The sequence below is a fragment of the Lissotriton helveticus genome, chromosome 5_1 (assembly GCF_964261635.1).
Source record: "Lissotriton helveticus chromosome 5_1, aLisHel1.1, whole genome shotgun sequence".
Classification (NCBI taxonomy): Eukaryota; Metazoa; Chordata; class Amphibia; order Caudata; family Salamandridae; genus Lissotriton; species Lissotriton helveticus.
In genome coordinates this window covers 72,036,901-72,061,887 of record NC_136065.1, presented here as the reverse complement: position 1 = coordinate 72,061,887, position 24,987 = coordinate 72,036,901, and positions in this window count along the sequence as shown.

The window sequence follows — 24,987 nt, the reverse complement described above, 5'->3', positions numbered from 1 at the left end:
ATGGATTCCAATTAGTGAATGTTGAAGTAATTGCAATTAGATCCATGGTAATTCAAGATCGCCTTGCTTTAGACATACTCCTAGCAAAAGAGGGAGGAGTCTGTGGCATTTTACATGTACAACATTGTTGCACATATATACCTGATGAAAGTAAGAATATTGAGATGTACATTAAGAACATTACACAGATGCATTCTGAGATAATTCCTTTAGAAGAAGATGATTTTACAGGGAAACTTTCAAAAAGATTCCAAGCAATTAAAAATTGGTTTCATAACATTGGAAGTTCAATTCTTGGCAAGATTTTGGCACCTTTGATTATAATAATATTCATTTTTATTTTGACCAAAATAGGTTGTTTGTTACATAAAAGAAAGAAACAGTTGAAAGAAAAGAAAAGAATCTATAAACTTAGAAAAGAAGAAGAAAGAGAGATTGAGTTACAGGAGTTACACAGAGAACGTTATGCAAATTCTGAGGATTTTGCAGATACAGGTTTTTAGAATTACTGACTCAAATGAATTTGAATCATTTTCTTGGAAGTTTAAATTACAAAAAATTGGGTGGTGGTGTGGTGATTTGTTAATCACCAGATGAGGGAGTTGATGGAGCGAGATAGAAAACATAATTTTGTTTAAACTCGCGAAGTCACATTTCCATAACGTGAATAATAATATTAATGATTTGTGATGTGTTGTGATAATATAACCTAGATTAAACTTTACACATGGGGGGACTAACATGTGTGCTCATAAACGTGCATAAGTGTTGCATCTTTTTGTTCGTGAAAAATAATAAAATAATTTATTGTTTTCGTTTTTGTCATTACTAACTGCAGCAAACCTAAAAGAAGCATGTGCTTATTTTGCTTTTCCTTGTCTATGTGATGTCATTTCTACTATTCTAGGTGCACATAAGTTTCATGGATTCATGAAGACTGGTAGATATAAACGCTGCTTTATTTGTTTGCATTTGATAGGTAACATTTGACTAATCGGGCGGGTTAATTAATTAGTAAACTTAGGGTGGATACAGAATCAACATTATTTCTTACATTAATACTTTTCTTGTGTTTGTTTATTACTAGAAAGCTTAAGTTGCCTGCTTTTGGGCCTAGTTTGCTCGAGTTTACCAAAGCTGAAATTTACTTCTGCAAAAGTCACGAGATACCCATTCTGAAAGAAAGTGTTCGTCAAAGCTACATTCACAAAGCAAAAACTGATGTGCTGTCATCATTCTGTCGGACGTGGCCAAGGTCGGAAAAGTGATAAAGGACAATTTTGTCAGCTCTAACTTGGCACCCGCGGAAGTAAATTGAACACTGCGAGAACATTAATTTACAATTGTTGCAAACCGAGGAAGCTCCTGGTTGCATTCGGAAAAGACAATGGTTCTTAAGAAATGTGACCTAATGGAAGTTTTGAAATGTGGGTGACATGTCACTTGTCACTCTCAACCAATGGGACTTCGTGGAATTATGAAAACTTTCCTTCGCTTAGATTAGCTAGCATAGAAAGGTATAAAAAGTCATGCCCTTAGGGATGGGCTAGCTGCTGCTTTCTGACTTTCCGATGAGGGTGAAGTGCTGTCGGACTTTGCGTGGAGCACGTAAGAATCCTCAAAGAACTTTACTTTATTTTCTATCTATTTAGCTTAGCTAGGGACTTAGGTTTTAGAAATGCTAAACTTTTAAATACTTACATAAACTTAGATTCACTTGCTTTAATTGTATTTTTCTCATGATTCTTTACAAACATGATTGCTTTAATGCTAATAAATTTATGTTCATAAAACTACATTTTGAAATACCATAATTTAGTAAATAAAATCTTACTTTTGACAAACAAGCTGGTCTTGATTATTCAGAAGTGTAGGTTACTATTAGCTAGATCACGTCGCCAATGGTGGTCGTTTAAATAATTAGGATTTGTTATAATGACAACATTCTTACCGCAAATGTATAAAAATTTGTATATAGTTTGTAAATAGGGTGTATATAGTTTTGATCTGACCACCTGATTCAGTAGGCCCAAATATGTCATGTTTATAAATGGGTCCATAAGTTAGTGTAGAATTTTGTTTATAGGTTATGAAGTTGGGTAGCGTTGTTTATGATATATTTTCTATAGGCCGCTGGATCAATTCCACTAAGGGGGGCCAGTGGCTGATGTTTGTGTGTGCTCTACAAGGGCGACAGTGATTTGTACCGCTGCCACTATCGGGTGCCAGTAGCAGATGGTTATGTGTGCTCTACAAAAGCCACCGTGACTTGTACTGCTGCCACTAGGGGTGTGCCAGTGGCAGGTGTTTGTGTGTGTTCTACAAGGTCCACGGTGACTTGTACTACTGCCACTAGGGGGTGCCAGTGGAATACGGTTGTGTGTGCTCTACAAGGGCCACAGTGACTTGTACTGCTGCCACTAGGGGGTGCCAGCGGCAGACGTTTGAGTGTGCTCTGCAAGGGCCACGGTGACTTGTATGGCTGCCACCAGTGGGTGCCAGTGGCAGATGGTTGTGTGTGCTCTACAAGGGCCAGGTGAGTTGTACTGCTGCCACTAGGGGGTGCCAGCGGATGATGATTGTGTGTGCTCTACAAGGGCCACGGTGAATTGTACTGCTGCCACTAGAGGGTGCCAGTGGCAGATGGTTGTGTGTGCTCTAAAGGGCCACAGTGACTTGTACTGCTGCCACTAGGGGGTGCCAGTGGCTGCTGTTTGGGTGTGCTCTACAAGGGCCACAGTGACTTGTACGGCTGCCTCTAGGGAGTGCCAGTGGCTGATGTTTGTGTGTGCTCTACAAGGGCCACAGTGACTTGTACGGGCAGATGGTGTAGTGTGCTCTACAAGGGCCACAGTGACTTGTACGGCTGCCACTAGGGGGTGCCAGCGGCAGACGTTTGAGTGTGCTCTGCAAGGGTCACGGTGACTTGTACGGCTGCCACCAGTGGGTGCCAGTGGCAGATGGTTGTGTTTGCTCTACAAGGGCCAGGTGAGTTGTACCGCTGCCACTAGGGGGTGCCAGCGGATGATGATTGTGTGTGCTCTACAAGGGCCATGGTGACTTGTACTGCTGCCACTAGAGGGTGCCAGTGGCAGATGGTTGTGTGTGCTCTAAAGGGCCACAGTGACTTGTACTGCGGCCACTAGGGGGTGCCAGTGGCAGATGGTTGTGTTTGCTCTACAAAGGACAAGGTGACATGTACTGCTGCCACTAGGGTGTGCCAGTGGCAGAAAGTTGTGTGTGCTCTACAAGAGACAAGGTGACTTGTACTGCTGCCACTAAGGGGTGCCATTGGCAGACTGTTGTGTGTCCTCTACAAGGGCCACAGTGATTTGTACTGTGGCCACTAGGGGGTGCCAGTGGCAGATGTTTGTGTTTGCTCTACAAAGGACAAGGTGACTTGTACTGCTGCCACTAGGGGATGCCAGTGGCAGATGGTTTTGTGTGCTCTACAAGGGCCACGGTGACCTTTACGGCTGCCACTAGGGGGTGCCAGTGGCAGACCGTTGTGTGTGCTCTACAAGGGCCAGGTGACTTGTACTGCTGCCACTAGGGAGTGCCAGTGGCAGATGGTTGTGTTTGCTCTACAAAGGACAAGGTGACCTGTACTGCTGCCACTAGGGGATGCCAGTGGCAGATGATTGTGTGTGCTCTACAAGGGCCACGGTGACCTTTACGGCTGCCACTAGGGGGTGCCAGTGGCAGACCGTTGTGTGTGCTCTACAAGGGCCAGGTGACTTGTACTGGTGCCACTAGGGAGTGCCAGTGGAAGATGGTTGTGTTTGCTCTACAAAGGACAAGGTGACTTGTACTGCTGCCACTAGGGGGTGCCAGTGGCAGACGGTTGTGTCTGCTCTACAAGGGCCACGGTGATTTGTACTGCTGCCACTAGGGGGTGCCAGTGGCAGACGTTTGTGTGTCCTCTACAAAGGCCACATTGACTTGTACTGCTGCCACTAGGGGTTGCCAGTGGCAGACGGTTGTGTGTGACCTATAAGGGCCACGGTGACTTGTCCTGCTGCCACTAGGGGGTGCCGGTGGCAGATGGTTGTGTGTGCTCTACAAGGGCCACAGTGATTTTTACGGCTGCCACTTGGGGATGTCAGTGGCTGAAGTTTGTGTGTGCTGTACAAGGGCCACGGTGACTTGTACTTCTGCCACTTGGGGGTGCCAGTGGCTGATGTTTGTGTGTGATATACAAGGGCCACGGTGACTTGTACAGCTGCCACTAGGGATGTGCCAGTGGCAGACGTCTGAGTGTGCTCTACAAGGGCCAGGGTGACTTGTACTGCTGCCACTAGGGGGTGCCAGTGGCTGATGTTTGTTTGTTCTCTAAAGGGCCACGGTGACTTGCACTGCTGCCACTAGAGGGTGCCAGTGGCAGATGGTTGTGTGTGCTCTAAAGGGCCACAGTGACTTGTACTGCTGCCACTAGGGGGTGCCAGTAGAGGACAGTTGTGTGTGCTCTACAAAGGCCATGGTGACTAGTCCTGCTGTCACTAGGGGGTGCCAGTGGCAGACGGTTGTGTGTGCTCTACCAGGGCCACTGTGACTTGTACTGCTGCTACGAGGGGGTGCCAGTGGCAGACGGTTGGGTGTGCTCTACAAGGGCCACAGAGACTTGTACGGGCAGATGGTTGTGTGTGCCGCGGTGACTTGTACTTCTGCCACTAGGGGGTGCCATTGGCAGACATTTGTGTGTGCTGTACAAAGACCACATTGACTTGAACTGCTGCCACTAGGGGGTGAATGTAAATGTAAATGTACAGGAATTTATATAGCGCAAATCACCAAGCGGTTTCTAAGCGCTTGCTTAGGGAACCCGTCCTGGTATTCCCCTGTGAGATAACCCCGGCAGGGTATCCGCAAGGTGAAAACCAGGCATTCCGCCGCGAGGGGGCGTTGTGGAGATTAAGCAAGCTATTGCCCAGAGTCGCAGAGTGTGAACCCGTGAATCGAGTAGGCACCGGAGCGAGAATTGTCGAGTCCATGGACATTTTAGGACTCAAGACCCCGCCGAGCCGGGAATTGAACCCTGGTCCCGGGCTGACCTCTGCTTCCAGGTCTGCCTCCTCTAACCAGTGAGCCACACTTCTCCACTCACTGTGCTCTACAAGGGCCACAGTGACTTGTACAGGCAGATGGTTGTCTACCCCACAAGGGCCACAGTGACTCGTACGGCTGCCACTAGGGGGTGCCGGAGGCAGACAGTTGTGTGTGCTCTACAAGAGAGAAGGTGACTTGTACTTCTGCCACTAGGGGGTGCCATTGGCAGACGGTTGTGTGTGCTCTACAAGGGCCACGGTGACTCGTACTGCTGCCACTAGGGGGTGCCAGGGGCAGACTTTTGTGTGTGCTGTACAACGGCCACATTGACTTGAACTGCTGCCACTAGGGGGTGCCAGGTTGTGTGTGGTCTTCAAGGGCCACGGTGACTTGTCGGAGTGCCAGTGGCAGACGGTTGTATGTGCTCTACAAGGGCCACAGTGATTTTTACGGTTGCCACTAGAGGGTGCCAGTGGCTGAAGTTTGTGTGTGCTCTACAAGGGCCACGTTGACTTGTACGGTTGCCAGTAACAGTGACTAGTAAGGCTGCCACTAGGGGATGACAGTGGCTGATGTTTGTGTGTGCTCTACAAGGGCCACAGTGACTTGTACTGTTCCCACTAGGGGGTGCCAGGGGCTGAAGTTTGTGTGTGCTGTACAAGGGCCACGGTGACTTGTACTGCTGCCCCAATGGGGTGCCAGTGGCTAATGTTTGTGTGTTATCTACAAGGGCCACGGTAATTTGTAGGGCTGCCTCTAGGGGGTGCTTGTGGCAGATGATTGTGTGTGCTCTACAAGGGCCATGGTGATTTGTACGGCTGCCACTAGGAGGTGACAGTGGCAGACGGTTATGTGTGCTCTACAAGGGACACGGTGACATGTATGGGCAGATGGCTGTGTGTGCTCTACAAGGTCCACAGTGACTTGTACTGCTGCCACCAGGGGGTGCCAGTCGCAGACGTTTGTGTGTGCTCTACAAGGACCATGGTGACTTGTACTGCTGCCACTAGGGGGGGCCAGGTGCATACGTTTTTGTGTGCTCTACAAAGGCCACGTTAACTTGTACTGCTGCCACTAGGGGGTGCCAGTGGCAAACAGTTGTGTGTGCTCTGCAAGAGCCACAGTGACTTGCACTGGCACCACCAGGGGCGTGCCGGTGGCAGATGGTTGTGTGTGCTCTACAAGGGCGACAGTGATTTGTACCGCTGCCACTATCGGGTGCCAGTAGCAGATGGTTATGTGTGCTCTACAAAAGCCACAGTGACTTGTACTGCTGCCACTAGGGGTGTGCCAGTGGCAGGTGTTTGTGTGTGTTCTACAAGGTCCACGGTGACTTGTACTACTGCCACTAGGGGGTGCCAGTGGAATATGGTTGTGTGTGCTCTACAAGGGCCACGGTGACTTGTACTGCTGCCACTAGGGGGTGCCAGCGGTAGACGTTTGAGTGTGCTCTGCAAGGGCCACGGTGACTTGTACGGCTGCCACCAGTGGGTGCCAGTGGCAGATGGTTGTGTGTGCTCTACAAGGGCCAGGTGAGTTGTACTGCTGCCACTAGGGGGTGCCAGCGGATGATGATTGTGTGTGCTCTACAAGGGCCACGGTGAATTGTACTGCTGCCACTAGAGGGTGCCAGTGGCAGATGGTTGTGTGTGCTCTCAAGGGCCACAGTGACTTGTACTGCTGCCACTAGGGGGTGCCAGTGCCTGCTGTTTGGGTGTGCTCTACAAGGGCCACAGTGACTTGTACGGCTGCCTCTAGGGAGTGCCAGCGGCTGATGTTTGTGTGTGCTCTACAAGGGCCACAGTGACTTGTACGGGCAGATGGTGTAGTGTGCTCTACAAGGGCCACAGTGACTTGTAAGGCTGCCACTAGGGGGTGCCAGCGGCAGACGTTTGAGTGTGCTCTGCAAGGGTCACGGTGACTTGTACGGCTGCCACCAATGGGTGCCAGTGGCAGATGGTTGTGTTTGCTCTACAAGGGCCAGGTGAGTTGTACTGCTGCCACTAGGGGGTGCCAGCGGATGATGATTGTGTGTGCTCTACAAGGGCCATGGTGACTTGTACTGCTGCCACTAGAGGGTGCCAGTGGCAGATGGTTGTGTGTGCTCTAAAGGGCACAGTGACTTGTACTGCGGCCACTAGGGGGTGCCAGTGGCAGATGGTTGTGTTTGCTCTACAAAGGACAAGGTGACATGTACTGCTGCCACTAGGTTGGGCCAGTGGCAGAAAGTTGTGTGTGCTCTACAAGAGACAAGGTGACTTGTACTGCTGCCACTAAGGGGTGCCATTGGCAGACGGTTGTGTGTCCTCTACAAGGGCCACGGTGATTTGTACTGCGGCCACTAGGGGATGCCAGTGGCAGATGGTTTTGTGTGCTCTACAAGGGCCACGGTGACCTTTACGGCTGCCACTAGGGGGTGCCAGTGGCAGACCGTTGTGTGTGCTCTACAAGGGCCAGGTGACTTGTACTGCTGCCACTAGGGAGTGCCAGTGGCAGATGGTTGTGTTTGCTCTACAAAGGACAAGGTGACTTGTACTGCTGCCACTAGGGGATGCCAGTGGCAGATGATTGTGTGTGCTCTACAAGGGCCACGGTGACCTTTACGGCTGCCACTAGGGGGTGCCAGTGGCAGACCGTTGTGTGTGCTCTACAAGGGCCAGGTGACTTGTACTGCTGCTACTAGGGAGTGCCAGTGGAAGATGGTTGTGTTTGCTCTACAAAGGACAAGGTGACTTGTACTGCTGCCACTAGGGGGTGCCAGTGGCAGACGGTTGTGTCTGCTCTACAAGGTCCACAGTGACTTGCACTGCTGCCACTAGGGGGTGCCAGTGGCAGACGTTTGTGTGTCCTCTACAAAGGCCACATTGACTTGTACTGCTGCCACTAGGGGGTGCAGGTGGCAGACAGTTGTATGTGCTCTACAAGGGCCACAGTGATTTTTACGGCTGCCACTTGGGGATGTCAGTGGCTGAAGTTTGTGTGTGCTGTACAAGGGCCACGGTGACTTGTACTTCTGCCACTTGGGGGTGCCAGTGGCTGATGTTTGTGTGTGATATACTAGGGCCACGGTGACTTGTACAGCTGCCACTAGGGAAGTGCCAGTGGCAGACGTCTGAGTGTGCTCTACAAGGGCCAGGGTGACTTGTACTGCTGCCACCAGGGGGTGCCAGTGGCAGATGGTTGTCTGTGCTCTAAAGGGCCACAGTGACTTGTACTGCTGCCACTAGGGGGTGCCAGTGGCTGATGTTTGTTTGTGCTCTACAAGGGCCACGGTGACTTGCACTGCTGCCACTAGAGGGTGCCAGTGGCAGATGGTTGTGTGTGCTCTAAAGGGCCACAGTGACTTGTACTGCTGCCACTAGGGTGTGCCAGTAGAGGACGGTTGTGTGTGCTCTACAAAGGCCATGGTGACTAGTCCTGCTGTCACTAGGGGGTGCCAGTGGCAGACGGTTGTGTGTGCTCTGCCAGGGACACTGTGACTTGTACTGCTGCTACGAGGGGGTGCCAGTGGCAGACGGTTGGGTGTGCTCTACAAGGGCCACAGAGACTTGTACGGGCAGATGGTTGTCTGTGCTCTACAAGGGCCGCGGTGACTTGTACTTCTGCCACTAGGGGGTGCCATTGGCAGACATTTGTGTGTGCTGTACAAAGACCACATTGACTTGAACTGCTGCCACTAGGGGGTGAATGTAAATGTAAATGTACAGGAATCTATATAGCGCAAATCACCAAGCGGTTTCTAACCGCTTGCTTAGGGAACCCGTCCTGGTATTCCCCTATGAGATAACCCCGGCAGGGTATCCGCAAGGTGAAAACCAGGAATTCCGCCGCGAGGGGGCGTTGTGGAGATTAAGCAAGCTATTGCCCAGAGTCACAGAGTGTGAACCCGTGAATCGAGTAGGCACCGGAGCGAGAATTGTCGAGTCCATGGACATTTTAGGACTCAAGACCCCGCCGAGCCGGGAATGGAACCCTGGTCCCGGGCTGACCTCTGCTTCCAGGTCTGCCTCCTCTAACCAGTGAGCCACACTTCTCCACTCACTGTGCTCTACAAGGGCCACAGTGACTTGTACAGGCAGATGGTTGTGTACCCCACAAGGGCCACAGTGACTCGTACGGCTGCCACTAGGGGGTGCCGGAGGCAGACAGTTGTGTGTGCTCTACAAGAGACAAGGTGACTTGTACTTCTGCCACTAGGGGGTGCCATTGGCAGACGGTTGTGTGTCCTCTACAAGGGCCACGGTGACTCGTACTGCTGCCACTAGGGGATGCCAGGGGCAGACTTTTGTGTGTGCTGTACAACGGCCACGTTGACTTGAACTGCTGCCACTAGGGGGTGCCAGGTTGTGTGTGGTCTTCAAGGGCCACGGTGACTTGTCGGAGTGCCAGTGGCAGACGGTTGTATGTGCTCTACAAGGGCCACAGTGATTTTTACGGTTGCCACTAGAGGGTGCCAGTGGCTGAAGTTTGTGTGTGCTCTACAAGGGCCACGTTGACTTATACAGTTGCCTGTAACAGTGACTAGTAAGGCTGCCACTAGGGGATGACAGTGGCTGAAGTTTGTGTGTGCTGTACAAGGGCCACGGTGACTTGTACTGCTGCCCCAATGGGGTGCCAGTGGCTAATGTTTGTGTGTTATCTACAAGGGCCACGGTAATTTGTAGGGCTGCCTCTAGGGGGTGCTTGTGGCAGATGGTTGTGTGTGCTCTACAAGGGCCATGGTGATTTGTACGGCTGCCACTAGGAGGTGACAGTGGCAGACGGTTATGTGTGCTCTACAAGGGACACGGTGACTTGTATGGGCAGATGGCTGTGTGTGCTCTACAAGGTCCACAGTGACTTGCACTGCTGCCACCAGGGGGTGCCAGTCGCAGACGTTTGTGTGTGCTCTACAAGGGCCATGGTGACTTGTACTGCTGCCACTAGGGGGGGGCAGGTGCATACGTTTGTGTGTGCTCTACAAAGGCCAGGTTGACTTGTACTGCTGCCACTAGGGGGTGCTAGTGGCAGACGGTTGTGTGTGGTCTTCAAGGGCCACGATGACTTGTCCTGCTGCCACTAGGGAGTGGCAGTGGCAGGCGGTTGTGTGTGCTCTACAATGGCCACAGTGACTTGTACAGCTGCCACTAGGGGTTGTCAGTGGCACACGTTTGTGTGTGCTCTACAAGGGTAACAGTGACTTGTCCTGCTGCCACTAGGGGGTGCCACTGGCGGACGGTTGTGTGTGCTCTACAAGGGCCACAGTGACTTGTACGGGCAGATGGTTGTGCGTGCTCTACAAGGGCCATAGTGACTTGTACGGCTGCCACTAGGGGGTGCCAGTGGTGGACGGTTTTGTGTGCTTTACAAGGGCAATGGTGACTTGTACAGGCAGATGGTTGTGTGTGCTCTACAAGCGCCACGGTGACTTGTACGGCTGCCACTAGTGGGTGCCAGTGGCAGACGGTTGTTAGTGCTGTACAAGTGCCACAGTGACTTGTACGGACAGATGGTTGTGTGTGCTCTACAAGGGCCACGGTGATTTGCACTGGCACCACCAGGGGTGTGCCGGTGGCAGATAGTTGTGTGTGCTCTACAAAGGCAAAAGTGACTTGTACTGCTGCCAACAGGGGGTGCCAGTGGCAGTTGTTTGGGTGTGCTCTACAAGGGCCACAGAGACTTGTACTTTTACCACAAGGGGGTGCCAGTGTCAGACGGTTGTGTGTGCTCTACAAGGGCCATGGTGACTTGTACTGCTGCCACTAGGGGGTGCCAGTGGCAGACGTTTGTGTGTGCTCTAAAAGGGCCACAGTGACTTGTACTGCTGCCACTAGGGGGTGCCAGTGGCAGACGTTTGTGTGTGCTCTACATGGTCCACAGTGACTTGCACTGCTGCCACAAGGGGGTGCCAGTGGCAGACATTTGTGTGTTCTCTACAAGGGTCACAGTGACTGGTACTGCTGCCACTAGGGGGTGCCAGTGGCAGACGGTTGTGTGTGCTCTACAAGGGCCACGGTCACATTTACTGCTGCCACTAGGGGGTGCCAGTGGCAGATGGTTGTGTGTGCTCTAAAAGGGCCACGGTGACTTGAACTGCTGCCACTAGGTGGGGCCAGTGGCTGATGTTTGTGCGTGCTCTACAAGGGCCATAGTGACTTGTACGGCTACCACTAGGGGGTGCCAGTGGTGGACGGTTTTGTGTGCTTTACAAGGGCAATGGTGACTTGTACAGGCAGATGGTTGTGTGTGCTCTACAAGCGCCACGGTGACTTGTACGGCTGCCACTAGTGGGTGCCAGTGGCAGACGGTTGTTAGTGCTCTACAAGGGCCACAGTGACTTGTACGGACAGATTGTTGTGTGTGCTCTACAAGGGCCACGGTGATTTGCACTGGCACCACCAGGGGTGTGCCGGTGGCAGATAGTTGTGTGTGCTCTACAAAGGCAAAAGTGACTTGTACTGCTGCCAACAGGGAGTGCCAGTGGCAGTCGTTTGGGTGTGCTCTACAAGGGCCACAGAGACTTGTACTTTTACCACAAGGGGGTGCCAGTGGCAGACGGTTGTGTGTGCTCTACAAGGGCCATGGTGACTTGTACTGCTGCCACTAGGGGGTGCCAGTGGCAGATGTTTGTGTGTGCTCTACAACGGCCACAGTGACTTGTACTGCTGCCACTAGGGGGTGCCAGTGGCAGGCGTTTGTGTGTGCTCTACAAGGTCCACAGTGACTTGCACTGCTGCCACAAGGGGGTGCCAGTGGCAGACATTTGTGTGTTCTCTACAAGGGTCACAGTGACTGGTACTGCTGCCACTAGGGGGTGCCAGTGGCAGACGGTTGTGTGTGCTCTACAAGGGCCACGGTCACATTTACTGCTGCCACTAGGGGGTGCCAGTGGCAGATGGTTGTGTGTGCTCTAAAAGGGCCACGGTGACTTGTACTGCTGCCACTAGGTGGGGCCAGTGGCTGATGTTTGTGTGTGCTCTACAAGGGCGACAGCGATTTGTACCGCTGCCAATATCGGGTGCCAGTAGCAGATGGTTGTGTGTGCTCTACAAAGCCCACGGTGACTTGTACTGCTGCCACTACGTGGTGCCAGTGGCAGAGGGTTGTATGTGCTCTACAAGGGACTCCGTGATTTGTACGGCTGCCACTAGGGGGTGCCAGTGGCTGAAGTCTGTATGCGCTCTACAAGGGCCACGTTGACTTATACGGTTGCCACTACCAGTGACTAGTAAGGCTGTCACTGTGTTGTGTTTCTATCTAGGACCCTAATTCGATATTCCCGATTTATGCCATTATATGGTTATAACAAACAATATCCTTATAAAGGCATAAGAATGATATCCATATTTAGTAATAGCCCATGCAGTCCAAATACGGCAAGGCTACTCCCCTAGACTCCTAGAAAGTACAATGCGTTCTTTAAACAAACCAAGCCTCCAGCAGCCCGGGAATCCCCCCTGCTTTTGTTTTGATTTGAACAAGAACTCCTGGAGTCCAGAAAGAACTGTTAGTTCTTAGTGACATCTTATGTCCAACCTTACGTCAAACCCGGCATAAATATACCAACGTTGCCTTAAGCAAACTCACGGTGGTTTGGAGCAGAGCGGCTATCTACTTGCCCGGAAGCCCAGCTGATGTGAGAGCCCACGGAAGCCGCCACTCCCTTTTGACGCACTGAGAAAGACGCTGTCTTTTTCTCCAGCCGAGAAAATTCCAGCTCCGGTGTTTCCAGTCACCCTTGCGGGTTGCTGGGATATCGAGTCCTGAGAGAGAGATACAAGACCTCCTACATTCTATTACCAAGGTACGGAGCTGACTAAACCCTTAAGAGAATTCTTGATTCAGATTCTTGACAAAAACCAACTTAACTTAAACTGCAACTTATTTACTGCTTCCCGCGTATTAGGCTTAGGTCAGGTACACCGGGGTAGGCGTATTTAGAAGCACCAGTTGAGTACGTTAGTCAATGTTTTTATGTATGTATATATTTTATCCATTTTAAAGTATCATATGGCTAAGAAACCATATCAATGCTTTTACAGTATTATTTTATAATACTACTTTTACTGTACGCACTTTACTTCTTGTTAATTTTTGCAATTGTGGCAATTGATTTCTCTTGCATGAGAAAGTAGACTGCTCAATAAATAACACCCTTTATTGAAAACGCCCGTCTCTCTATTTCTCTGCACTCTGGTGAAACTAAGTATGCACGATTGACTGAGTAAAATAGCTGCCTATTGTTTTCACACGACTCTAGAGATACACTCTTTATTCTGAGGGAGCAAAGTTGTCATGTTTATGCGGTTGTCAGAAGCTAATCCTGTGGTTCTGAAGATTCTAGATTCATGTGATCGTTCTGGACTCGAGAATTAAAACTTCGTCGAGACATGACGAATTTGGTATCAAAAGACCGAGAATGACGAGCACACCATGTACATATCTTTGCGGCGTATTCGAGTAACGATTTCTCCTTTGAATCGTCACTAGGGTCCAGAACCCTTGGCTTCCATTTTATATACTGCAGCCATCTTGTGTGTTGCCCTTTACATAGGCCTTAATCCAGCCAAATTCATTACAGCAAGGACACGTACTCCTTAATCGACTTTTCTTTGACCTGTGCAAGTTGGAACCATTGCCCCAGGCCAAACTCGTTAGGTCAGTTCCCCTCCCAGTGGCCGAGCAAGATAGCATCAAAGCTCAACAAGCCATAAAACCATTTCAGCGCGCACACCTGCCATATCTCGCTCACATCTTTCTCCATTCCTTTTATTCATCTTCTTTATGATGGGGAGGTGCCTGTTTTTATTGGGGGTCCAGCGATATCTGATGAAATGTTGGCCCTTGCCGGGTGATTTGTTGTAGGCAGCACGAAGTGAAATATGGACATGTCATCATGACTCTGCTTTTTCTTTGTATTGGAAATATGTTAACGATTTACTTTACAACCAAGAATGTTTTGCCTGAAGCCTAAAATTGTGTATAAGAAGAGAAGCCTGATTTTGTAAAGTCGAGCAGTCTCCTGAGAATATACTTCCCCGTGTTGTACTTCCAGGACACTTGTTACCTTGGTTGCAGCCAATAAAAACCGATCTTTGACTTCACCTAGAAGACTCTGAGTTTCTGTGGTCTGGATCAGGAAGAACCCGAGGTCTCTGGGTGTACCCTGACACCGCTGGGTTACCGGTGTCTGTGCCGGTTCTGAAAAACCCAGTACCTCAGCTGGCGCCCAACGTTTGGGGCGATTCCAGTGGTACCAGTCAGCCAGAGGTTCGTGAGGAGCTTCGTGTGAAAATTCTGGAGGAAGGCCGCCACTTCATCGACCCCTGCATGTCGACGTGGTCCGAAAGTCTTTGCTGCGAGGTTCTCCGCTTCCCGACGGCTACAAGGACTGCTGCCCTGGCTATCGCCCTGATTTGGACCCTTGAAGTTTGGTAGAGCGAAACACTGAGACGAGTCTTCTGGTGACGTCATCGATATTTCAGTTAAGTATAAGTGGAGCATCTCCCAGTCCTTAGTTGATCTTAGTCTTGGGTATCCTTTGGAATAATTGTTGGTACTTGCAAGCACCAAAACCGAAGGACTCGTGTATTCATGAGAAATATCGTAATCGATAATCCTTTGAAGTTTGGAACTAGACTAGAGAGCGAAGATGCCTAGTCTTAGACTTGGAAATTTGTTTTGTCTTGGTTGTAATAATAGGGACTCTGATTGGAGGACTCATGTCCGGTTCCTCCGGTTGGAACTCCAACTTACGAGTTATATGTGAAACATGGGGTAGGCCCCATCACATACAACGAAGTGTGGATCAGATACACAAGAAAAGATGGTGTTTTAAAATGGCCCCAATATGGTAGCTTTGATACCGAAATCTTAGATAACCTTGAAGTTAAACTGTTCAAAAAGAAAGCCCGGCCGGCAATGTTTGACTCTTTCCGCCTACGGCGTAAAGAGGCCAAACAGAAGGAAATCAAATTAGCTAAGAAAAATAAGAGAGAAGGAGGAATTTCAGTAATGGAAGCTGCTATGCAGTTCAAAGACAATGAAAAAGAGCAGATGAGTGAGCAGTTGCACAGGCAACGTAAAATGGCGATAGATAAGTGTTATCCAGTTTTGCCGTCTCTTCAGCAAGAGGCAGCAAAAGAGCGTGAAAAAGATCCATTAATGTCGCATTTATTAAGTTCACCACCTCCCTATGCACAAAATGCCACGGCACCTCCACAACCCACAGTTGCACAACCTGTGGTTGTTATGCCTCCTATTCCTCTGCAGCAACCACCAGCTTCTCTTCAGCTGGCTCCTATCCCTTTGGTGCAGCCTCCTCAAGGCCCACCGATCACACCTGTTTCTGCGATTTTGCCCACTGTACTGTCTACTTCTCCTAATGCTCCTTCTACGATTATGCCTAGTGCTCCCTCTATTTCTCCTGATGCCTCCTCTGCCGGTATCAATGCCTCTGACTTATCTCACCCCGTTCTTCCTTCAGTTTCACCTTCCATTCGGCAGAAAATGGCCAACACTGTCACTAACCTTCTTTCACCTCTCTTTGGGTCGCCTACTACGACCCCTAAAATGGAACGAAGACAGTTGCGAAGTCGACTGCCTGACTATCAGGAGAGAGAAGAAAAACCAAAGGTGGTGATGGACGGAGCATTGACAATACAAACACTCACCCCCAGTCAACTGATCTGGGTTTAATCCATCACCGTTCTTTTGCTCACTCCGCCACCCCAGTTCAGACATGGCCATATGCAAATCAGTCTGACCCTGTGCCTCATGGGAACAGTCCAGCCCGAACTGCCAAGCCATGTCTTCCCTGGACCGGAATCAAGCTTCCCTGGACCGGTTTCTGGCATTACAGCCGTCTTCAGCCGGGCTTGCTTGACTCCAGTGGCAAAGTGAGCAAGGGACTCACGTCTGAGCATACCCTGCCAACTTAGGGCGAACAAAGAAAAACCAAAGGTGGTGATGGACGGAGCATTGACAATACAAACACTCACCCCCAGTCAACTGATCTGGGTTTAATCCATCACCGTTCTTTAGCTCACTCCGCCACCCCAGTTCAGACATGGCCATATGCAAATCAGTCTGACCCTGTGCCTCATGGGAACAGTCCAGCCCGAACTGCCAAGCCATGTCTTCCCTGGACCGGAATCAAGCTTCCCTGGACCGGTTTCTGGCATTACAGCCGTCTTCAGCCGGGCTTGCTTGACTCCAGTGGCAAAGTGAGCAAGGGACTCACGTCTGAGCATACCCTGCCAACTTAGGGCGAACAAAGAAAAACCAAAGGTGGTGATGGACGGAGCATTGACAATACAAACACTCACCCCCAGTCAACTGATCTGGGTTTAATCCATCATCGTTCTTTAGCTCACTCCGCCACCCCAGTTCAGACATGGCCATATGCAAATCAGTCTGACCCTGTGCCTCATGGGAACAGTCCAGCCCGAACTGCCAAGCCATGTCTTCCCTGGACCGGAATCAAGCTTCCCTGGACCGGTTTCTGGCATTACAGCCGTCTTCAGCCGGGCTTGCTTGACTCCAGTGGCAAAGTGAGCAAGGGACTCACGTCTGAGCATACCCTGCCAACTTAGGGCGAACAAAGAAAAACCAAAGGTGGTGATGGACGGAGCATTGACAATACAAACACTCACCCCCAGTCAACTGATCTGGGTTTAATCCATCACCGTTCTTTAGCTCACTCCGCCACCCCAGTTCAGACATGGCCATATGCAAATCAGTCTGACCCTGTGCCTCATGGGAACAGTCCAGCCCGAACTGCCAAGCCATGTCTTCCCTGGACCGGAATCAAGCTTCCCTGGACCGGTTTCTGGCATTACAGCCGTCTTCAGCCGGGCTTGCTTGACTCCAGTGGCAAAGTGAGCAAGGGACTCACGTCTGAGCATACCCTGCCAACTTAGGGCGAACAAAGAAAAACCAAAGGTGGTGATGGACGGAGCATTGACAATACAAACACTCACCCCCAGTCAACTGATCTGGGTTTAATCCATCACCGTTCTTTAGCTCACTCCGCCACCCCAGTTCAGACATGGCCATATGCAAATCAGTCTGACCCTGTGCCTCATGGGAACAGTCCAGCCCGAACTGCCAAGCCATGTCTTCCCTGGACCGGAATCAAGCTTCCCTGGACCGGTTTCTGGCATTACAGCCGTCTTCAGCCGGGCTTGCTTGACTCCAGTGGCAAAGTGAGCAAGGGACTCACGTCTGAGCATACCCTGCCAACTTAGGGCGAACAAAGAAAAACCAAAGGTGGTGATGGACGGAGCATTGACAATACAAACACTCACCCCCAGTCAACTGATCTGGGTTTAATCCATCACCGTTCTTTAGCTCACTCCGCCACCCCAGTTCAGACATGGCCATATGCAAATCAGTCTGACCCTGTGCCTCATGGGAACAGTCCAGCCCGAACTGCCAAGCCATGTCTTCCCTGGACCGGAATCAAGCTTCCCTGGACCGGTTTCTGGCATTACAGCCGTCTTCAGCCGGGCTTGCTTGACTCCAGTGGCAAAGTGAGCAAGGGACTCACGTCTGAGCATACCCTGCCAACTTAGGGCGAACAAAGAAAAACCAAAGGTGGTGATGGACGGAGCATTGACAATACAAACACTCACCCCCAGTCAACTGATCTGGGTTTAATCCATCACCGTTCTTTAGCTCACTCCGCCACCCCAGTTCAGACATGGCCATATGCAAATCAGTCTGACCCTGTGCCTCATGGGAACAGTCCAGCCCGAACTGCCAAGCCATGTCTTCCCTGGACCGGAATCAAGCTTCCCTGGACCGGTTTCTGGCATTACAGCCGTCTTCAGCCGGGCTTGCTTGACTCCAGTGGCAAAGTGAGCAAGGGACTCACGTCTGAGCATACCCTGCCAACTTAGGGCGAACAAAGAAAAACCAAAGGTGGTGATGGACGGAGCATTGACAATACAAACACTCACCCCCAGTCAACTGATCTGGGTTTAATCCATCACCGTTCTTTAGCTCACTCCGCCACCCTTCACAGGTTCAGACTGATTTGCATATTGCATATGGCCATGTCTGAACTGGGGTGGCAGAGTGAGCTAAAGAACGGTGATGGATTAAACCCAGATCAGTTGACTGGGGGTGAGTGCTTGTATTGTCAACGCTCCGTCCATCACCACCTTTGGTTTTGCTTTGTTTGCCATAAGTTGGCAGGGTATGCTCAGACGTGAGTCCCTTGCTCACTTTGCCACTGGATTCAAGCAAGCCGGGCTGAAGACGGCTGTAATGCCAGAAACCGGTCCTCGGAAGCTTGTTTCCGGTCCAGGGAAGGCATGGCTTGGCAGTTCGGGCTGGACTGTTCCCATGAGGCACAGGTTCAGACTGATTTGCATATGGCCATGTCTGAACTGGGGTGGCAGAGTGAGCTAAAGAACGGTGATGGATTAAACCCAGATCAGTTGACTGGGGGTGAGTGCTTGTATTGTCAACGCTCCGTCCATCACCACCTTTGGTTTTGCTTTGTTTGCCATAAGTTGGCAGGGTATGCTCAGACGTGAGTCCCTTGCTCACTTTGCCACTGGATTCAAGCAAGCCGGGCTGAAGACGGCTGTAATGCCAGAAACCGGTCCTCGGAAGCTTGTTTCCGGTCCAGGGAAGGCATGGCTTGGCAGTTCGGGCTGGACTGTTCCCATGAGGCACAGGTTCAGACTGATTTGCATATGGCCATGTCTGAACTGGGGTGGCAGAGTGAGCTAAAGAACGGTGATGGATTAAACCCAGATCAGTTGACTGGGGGTGAGTGCTTGTATTGTCAACGCTCCGTCCATCACCACCTTTGGTTTTGCTTTGTTTGCCATAAGTTGGCAGGGTATGCTCAGACGTGAGTCCCTTGCTCACTTTGCCACTGGATTCAAGCAAGCCGGGCTGAAGACGGCTGTAATGCCAGAAACCGGTCCTCGGAAGCTTGTTTCCGGTCCAGGGAAGGCATGGCTTGGCAGTTCGGGCTGGACTGTTCCCATGAGGCACAGGTTCAGACTGATTTGCATATGGCCATGTCTGAACTGGGGTGGCAGAGTGAGCTAAAGAACGGTGATGGATTAAACCCAGATCAGTTGACTGGGGGTGAGTGCTTGTATTGTCAACGCTCCGTCCATCACCACCTTTGGTTTTGCTTTGTTTGCCATAAGTTGGCAGGGTATGCTCAGACGTGAGTCCCTTGCTCACTTTGCCACTGGATTCAAGCAAGCCGGGCTGAAGACGGCTGTAATGCCAGAAACCGGTCCTCGGAAGCTTGTTTCCGGTCCAGGGAAGGCATGGCTTGGCAGTTCGGGCTGGACTGTTCCCATGAGGCACAGGTTCAGACTGATTTGCATATGGCCATGTCTGAACTGGGGTGGCAGAGTGAGCTAAAGAACGGTGATGGATTAAACCCAGATCAGTTGACTGGGGGTGAGTGCTTGTATTGTCAACGCTCCGTCCATCACCACCTTTGGTTTTGCTTTGTTTGCCATAAGTTGGCAGGGTATGCTCAGACGTGAGTCCCTTGCTCACTTTGCCACTGGATTCAAGCAAGCCGGGCTGAAGACGGCTGTAATGCCAGAAACCGGTCCTCGGAAGCTTGTTTCCGGTCCAGGGAAGGCATGGCTTGGCAGTTCGGGCTGGACTGTTCCCATGAGGCACAGGTTCAGACTGATTTGCATATGGCCATGTCTGAACTGGGGTGGCAGAGTGAGCTAAAGAACGGTGATGGATTAAACCCAGATCAGTTGACTGGGGGTGAGTGCTTGTATTGTCAACGCTCCGTCCATCACCACCTTTGGTTTTGCTTTGTTTGCCATAAGTTGGCAGGGTATGCTCAGACGTGAGTCCCTTGCTCACTTTGCCACTGGATTCAAGCAAGCCGGGCTGAAGACGGCTGTAATGCCAGAAACCGGTCCTCGGAAGCTTGTTTCCGGTCCAGGGAAGGCATGGCTTGGCAGTTCGGGCTGGACTGTTCCCATGAGGCACAGGTTCAGACTGATTTGCATATGGCCATGTCTGAACTGGGGTGGCAGAGTGAGCTAAAGAACGGTGATGGATTAAACCCAGATCAGTTGACTGGGGGTGAGTGCTTGTATTGTCAACGCTCCGTCCATCACCACCTTTGGTTTTGCTTTATCAGGAGAGAGACTCATTGAATCGTTTAGCACGAAAATGGGTTATGGACACCGTAAAATATGATGTAGAGTCGGTCATGGAAGTCTTCCATCAATGGGAAGCACCGACACAGAGATATCTTTTCGAACAGATGTGTGTTTTCCTTTGCGAGGATTTGGAAGACAATGATCTGGAATGCATCCCGCAATTGATGTGTCGTGTACGGTTTAAGTTTGGGGAGGGCATGATTGTAGGTCCAGATGTGGAGAAAGCAGTTGAAATGTTGTTATCATATCGAAGTAAGGGAAGCAATTCCGGGTTGCAATCTAGTGCATCTAGTAGGAAAAAGGCGCGACAATACCCTATGAGAGAAGTTCCTCCACAATGGAGAGAGGGCGACACAACTGTTAACCCACCTATTCTGCCACACTTTCAGCGTGTATGGGTACATGTCCCATGGAATCGAGCTGAAGTTTTAGCACTCAAACAGACATTACCTGATCCGCGTAAAAATCCTGCAGGGTATTACAAAGAGTTGTCACAAACCGCTGTATCATGTATAATGAATTTAGCCAATATCGATATGTTATTTGAGAATGTTGTTCCACAGCCTTTATGGGGTAAAATTCGTCATACAGATCATGATCAAGAGTTAGGTGACTCATGGGCTAATATTGCCGCTGCAGACGCCCGACAAGTTGGTGGTGCTAAGCCTGAGCCTTTGATAGCAGAACTTCCTGGTGGAATAGTTGACTACATGAAAACGATAATGCCTGCGATACGTGTAAATTGGGATAAGTTATCTGCATGCAAACAGAAGAAAGAAGAAACAGTCTCAGATTTCTTCACCAGGCTCGAAGAAACATTTGTTGACCACAGCGGTCAAGATATGACCTCAGAAGGTGGTAAGAGATTGTTCGTCGATAAATTCGTGCACAATCTGCTTCCAGAACTGTGTAAAAAGTTGAAGGATTCAGAAAGTTCTTGGGCAGTCTCCTCTTCAGCGCAGATATTAGCTACTGCTCAATATTACGAAAATAGAGACAAACACGAGAAAGATAGAGTAGAAAAGAAAACTAAAGAATTAAAAACGAAGGTTTTGCTACAGCAAGCATATCCGCCACGTGGTGGTGGTAATCAAAATAATAATGGTCAGAACAATTATCAGAGTAATTTTCAGCAGCCTCAACAGTATCAGAGGAACTCGCAAAGAGTCGAGTATACCCAACCCCGTGTACCTGTAGGCCCCAACCAGTGTTCATACTGCAGAGAAGAGGGTCATTTCAAGTATAATTGTCCTATTCTATTACAACGTGCAAATGGAGTTTCTGGTGTGAGAGGTCGTGGCAGTCAGCAAGCACCTAGAGGTAGAGGGCGTGGAAATGCCCCACAGAACGCACGTCCCCTTCCACCACAAAACTCTATGAATAGGTTTGATCAGCAGAATAACGCATCTGACAGGACAGCTGAATACTACGTTGATGATTACTATACAGAAGATGAGTATTTGGAGAATAATGATTGCTAGGACAGCCATAGACAAAGAGAGGGTTGTCGTTTCAGTTCCAGTAGATCAGAATGGACCTTACGTTGAGGTGATTACATCAGGTGTGTCAGAGCCTTTTCTGTTGGATACTGGTGCTACAAAGAGTTCTATTATGCAGTCCAAACTCCCTGGCGCACCTTTGTCTGGCGAAATGAACGTTTCTGTAGGTTTTTCTGGCGCCCCAGTTAGAAATCCGATTTCTGACCCTTTGTCTCTTTCTGTTGGTCCTTGCGAATTCGAAGCACCCCTCATTCTGACAACAGGTTGTGGTGAAAACTTGCTAGGATTAGATTTGTTAAAAAGATTGCATGCAACTTTGTACTGTTCTCCTTCAGGAGTACACCTTACTTTAGGTAAGAAAGTAGTTTCTCCCATGTATTTGTCGAGGGACAAACTTCCAGCAGAATTGTCGTTTCTTCCAGATATTCTTTGGGCCACTGGTCCTAATGATGTGGGACTCTTAGAAATTCCACCATATGTTGTAACATTGAAAGCCAACGTTAAAATGCCACGAATTCCCCAATACAAAATCTCGAGTGAAGGTGAAAAAGCTTTGCTAGCGATCGTTTACGAATTGATGAAAAGGATGTGATTGAAGAAACACGAGGCAATGTTTGCAATAGTCCTGTTCTGCCTGTCTTGAAACGAACTGACCCTTCTCAGCCACCTGTGTACAGATTCGTGATTGATCTGAGAGAGGTGAATAAAATAGTTGTGCCACAATTCCCAGTTGTCCCCGACATTACCACATTATTGACTATGATTCCAGCATCTGCCTCTTGGTTTTCGGTGATTGACCTGAAGAATGCCTTCTTCAGCATCCCGATTGCTGAAGAGAGCAGGGATATTTTTTCCTTCAGTTTAGGAGGTCGCAGCTTCCGCTTTAAACGCGCTCCTCAGGGCTACTGTGAAAGTCCATCAATATACAGTCAAGCTCTAAAAACACAGCTTGATACGATTATTTTGCCTGAAGGTGCTACTCTTGTACAGTATGTGGATGATTTACTCATTGCCGCAGACACTGAGGAAATTTGTAAAAAGGCCACGCTGTCATTATTGCATCATCTGTGTAATCTTCATCACAAGGTGTCACTTTCCAAACTGCAATATTGCCGACAAGAAGTGACCTACCTAGGTCACCTCTTATCGAAGGAGGGAAGGAAACTCACCCCAGAAAGAATTCAGGCAATAGCGAAATTGAATGTGCAAGAACACAGAGAGAAGTGCGTGCTTTCTTGGGCATTACATCGTACTGTAGACAGTGGATTCCAAATTTTTCATTATTAGCCAAACCCTTGGTAGCATTAACGTGCAAAAATACACCCAATCCCATTCCTTGGTCTGAAGAGTGTCAGGAAAGTTTTCTGGAATTGCGCACAGCATTGTGTTCGGCCCCTGTGTTAGGTACCCCCGACTACAGCAAGCCTTTTACATTATATGTTCACGAGAAAGAGGGCTGTGCATTGTCTGTGTTGACTCAGTTGTTTGGAGGTAGGCAGCGTCCCTGCACCTATTTCTCGTCGACCTTGGATCTGGTAGCACAAGCATTACCGAGTTGTTTAAGAGCCACAGCAGCAGCAGCTGTCTCTATTCGACAGTCTGCTGGTCTAGTAATGAATAATATACTAATCGTGATGGTCCCGCATGCAGTAGACACATTGTTAAATAGAACCAAGACACAGCACTTAACTAGTGCTCGAATGTCTAGTTACGAATTGACACTGCTAGCGAGCCATGTGCACATAAAAAGATGCAGTACCTTAAATCTAGCTACGTTGTTGCCAATTACAGAGGAAACAGATGTCTCAGAACAGCACGATTGTTTTCTCAGAACGGAGGAAGAGACGAAAGGGAGAATAGATTTATTCGACACTCCTCTTGCTGAGTGTGATGGTACATTATGGGTGGATGGTTCATGCTTTAAGCTCCCGAGTGGTGACACGACCACAGCATATGCCGTTACAACGTTGCACACAGGTGTTGAAGCTGCACGTGTCCCACATAATTTAGCTCAGGCAGCAGAACTAATTGCACTAACAAGAGCATGTGTGTTGTCTAAAGGGATGAAAGTGACTATCTACACTGATAGTCAGTATGCATTTGGGGTGGCTCACAGTTTTGGGCGATTGTGGAGAGAACGTGGATTCCTGACTTCGCATGGAGCTAAGATTCAGCATGGTCAGTTGGTGAATGAGCTTCTTGAATCACTGACCTTGCCCCTGCAAATGGCGATTGTGAAATGTAGTGCTCACAAGAAGGTGACTGATGATGTTGGTCGTGGGAACGCATTTGCTGATGAAATTGCGAAAGAAACGGCAAAGAATGTAATGAGCCGAATGTACGTTGTAGGCCCTGCAAGATCGACTGGTGATGTTGGAATGTGTGAAGACACAGTAGAGAGCGTGAAGTCCATTCAAGCTGAGGCCACAGAGAAAGAGTTGAGTACGTGGAGAGAAAGTACGGGTAGAATGGATGCAAATGGTTGTTGGATTGAATTATCAGAGCATCAGAGATGGTTGTTACCCGATGCATATGTGCTTGCAGTGGTTACAATGGCTCATGGAATGGCCCATATTAGCGTTAAAGGGATTTGCGAGTTGTTGGCCCCAGTATGGAAGAATTTAGGGATTCCCAAGTGTGCAGAGAATGTTGTCAAGAATCGCATGGTATGTTTGAAACACAATCCTGGTAGGGGAACCCCAACTCCAGCTGGTCATTTTGCACCTCCTACGTACCCGTTCGAGGTTTTGCAGCTAGATTTCATTCACATGGAGAGGTGCAACAATTTAAAATACGTACTCGTTGTTGTTTGTGCCTTCTCAAGATGGGTAGAAGCCTATCCCCTAAAAGACAATACTGCCTTGTCCACAGCAAAAGCCCTTGTGAAAGAGTACTTCCCCAGGTTTGGAATGCCTAGAATGGTCTGGTCTGATAATGGGAGTGAATTTGTGGGTCGTGTGATGAAGAGAGTGTGTGAAGGGCTAGGTATCCGGCAGAAGTTCCCCGCTGCAAATCACCCCCAGTCAGCTGGATTAGTAGAATGTTACAATGGCACTTTAAAACTTAAACTGGCCAAAATCCAAGCGAGCACAGGTCTTAAATGGCCTGACGCTCTACCCTTAGCACTCCTGTCCACTAGGATGACTATACATTCACGAGTGAAACTAAGTCCATATGAAATAATTTTTGGCCGGCCAGCCAACATATGGGGAGTGCCTAGACCCACCAAGTTCAACGAGCTTGAACACCCTATTTTGCTTAACTATCTGTATGAATTGACGGCTAAATTGCGT